Consider the following 2,880-nt stretch of genomic DNA (forward strand, 5'->3'; position numbering starts at 1 on the left):
CACCAGTTCTCATTATTTTAACATGAAACTCGTTTTACGAGTCCTATATATTATTCTAGGAATTATCATGCACTTATTATAATTTTTTGGGATACTTTTTTGGTACGCATTTATACCGACTAGCAGAACCGGTATCTGCGCTTTTCATCAGAAAAGCGACTTTCAACATTATTACTCACTTACTATAATTATTAAAGCCTCATATTAATTATTAGGGTCAATTATGGAATTATTTCTTAATTCTCATATTTAATTAATTAAGTTCCTTAATTAACAGTGCGAGTTTTTACAATTTTCATCACAAAACAACCCAAAAACAACAAACCAGCGATATTTTAATATAATCTATCTCAAAAATAACATATTTTGGAGCCATTTTTGAGAAATTTTGGAAGATTAAAAAATGATTTTTCAAGCTTGGGTCACGATTTTTCTGGGCACCAAAACGTGTGATTTTTGTATTAAAAACAACATAAAACAGTGAAAAAATAACAGGGGAACTAAAACCTTCAGACCAATTTTCGTTTTACATCAATGAAACAATATCAATTTATAGAAAGATTGAAGCTTTTATAATATGAACCCTATATTTTGTAACAATACATTCATGAACGAAATTCCTTCACTATAGGAAACGATTTCAAACAATTTTTGTATCAATAGATAACTAAAAGCTTGTTTCTCAAAAGGCCCAAAGCAATTTAAGGTGTCAATGTATCGATTGAAAAAAATTTGAGAAATTTTCTAAACTTTCATGTAATTAAACCCAAAATTTCAGATTCGAAATTTTCTTAGAATATTCAATGAAAATATGCATATGATAATGGCTAGAAAACTCTCATCACGTAAAACAAAAACTCTAAGATTTTCAAGATCAATTGCAAAAAATTTCAAACGAAATTTTATTATGAACTTTAGGTTCTATATGCAAATTTTAAATTATTTTTATAATTAAAAAAATTGGGTCTTATAATCATACATGCATAGCTTTTATGCCAAATGAAGAAGATAATTTTCAACCCATTAGATATGTGAAAAGATGTTATTTAGTAATTTTGAATGTTTTTTAAAAATTATATTATGTTTTACTGATTGAGAAAATTAATTAGGTTTTACTTTTTTTTTTTTTGATAACATAGGTTTTACTTTTTTTTTTATTAATTTTATTGCATTTCTTTGTTTTTTTTTTTTATGGAGAAGATTATACTTACAACCTATTTTTGTTTACAATCTTTCACAACCATATCTTAACCGTTGATTTCCATCAATCAACGATTATATTTTTGCAAATCAAACTCATTAATTAATATTTAATTTGCAATGAATGATAACCGTTGATTGACGAAAATCAACGGTTAAGATATGGTTGTTGTAACACCCCGTAGTACTCTGGTTGTTAACATCATGATATTATAGCATACAAAGCGGAAGATTTTATTTAAAGATTAATAAAACGTCTTGTAAAAATATGAATAAACTTTTTCCAAAATATTTTATGAAAACATTTCTAAAAACGTTCACATGAGATACTGCGATAGCGTACATTGAAAACGTACATATACTAATTAATCCCATTAGCCAGTATTAGTGGCTATTGACTAACCAGATATGACAACAAGTGTAATGTCTCTCACCTTTTGGTAGTTGGGTCGTTTAGACTTGAGGATGTCATTGAACACTATGTCCTAGAGTTATACTTTGATTGTACAACTTTATCTGCTTTGAAATGGATAGAACAATGTACTCTTGGGTATAACTCAAAGGCATTAGTATATATGTATATGCTGATAGGAATCATAGTCCCCTACAAGGGATTAGTCATTCAAAAAATTGGTAAGGCTTGGATTACTTCTATTAGGCTCATGAATTTGTGCATAGTAAGGGATTATAAAGAGTCATGTATCTGCCTTAGAGTTTATAAAAGAAGGCTCCTAGTTATGTGAAAAGCTTCACTTAGTCACTCAAGAGAGATTATTCTCTATCCTTGCTCTTGTTTAAATATGAACAATGATATAAGGGATGATGCGGGCAAGGTACCCAAATTAGAAAATGTAAATCACTTGATCAACTCAATTAGTTCTGATGTTGTAGTGGAGGCAATCTTGTTCAGGTTTATCCAAAAAGAGAGCATTGCTAGTATCTTATGTGGTCATTAAATAATTGGGCTTTGTTGTGAAATCGGCAAGTATACCGTTCGTTTCAAGTAATAAAAGTGATAAGTAAGATATCGTCCCCTCGAGGATTAATGCACTAATAATTAATTTTAAGTATTCCCTTTTTAATTGGAAGAAAAGAATTGATTTGATTGTGAAAGTGATTTGTTATTGTAATTAAAAAAATAGAATCTTAAAAACAATAATATTTAAAAGCATGCAAGAAAAGATCAAGAACGTCACGGAAAATATGCGTTATGAAGAATTGTAAAAAGACTGTAGCCAGGATGCACTTCACCTCCGATCCTCCTTATATTCCTATATTGTATTTTATAATTAACTAATTTGTTTGCTCAGACAATTCATTATTTTCCTATAAATTAGTTGAACCCTAATGTCTTAGAGATTTCAACCCTTTAACCCAATTAGAATCCTAGTGTCCTAGTAATTTCTCTTGAATCAAGCATTAAGAAAATGAATTAAAAGTCTGCAATCTATGTAAGCCTATGTCTAGGTCATGCACAAATTGTTATTCTACCCTTGTCCAGATTAAAACCCCAATATGTCTATTGTGAGCCCTAACCCTCAAAGTCCTATAATTAGAGTGATCAGTTCTAATAAGGATATGGAAAAATTAACACAAGCAGAATAAAACAAACTAACTAATTAACTTATAAAAATAATACAGAAAATATAAAGGATTCACATTGGGTCCGTGATCCCAACT

This window comes from Gastrolobium bilobum, unplaced genomic scaffold, assembly GCF_033153095.1.
Source record: "Gastrolobium bilobum isolate Gb01-03AN ecotype WA unplaced genomic scaffold, APGP_CSIRO_Gbil_v1 utg19092, whole genome shotgun sequence".
Classification (NCBI taxonomy): Eukaryota; Viridiplantae; Streptophyta; class Magnoliopsida; order Fabales; family Fabaceae; genus Gastrolobium; species Gastrolobium bilobum.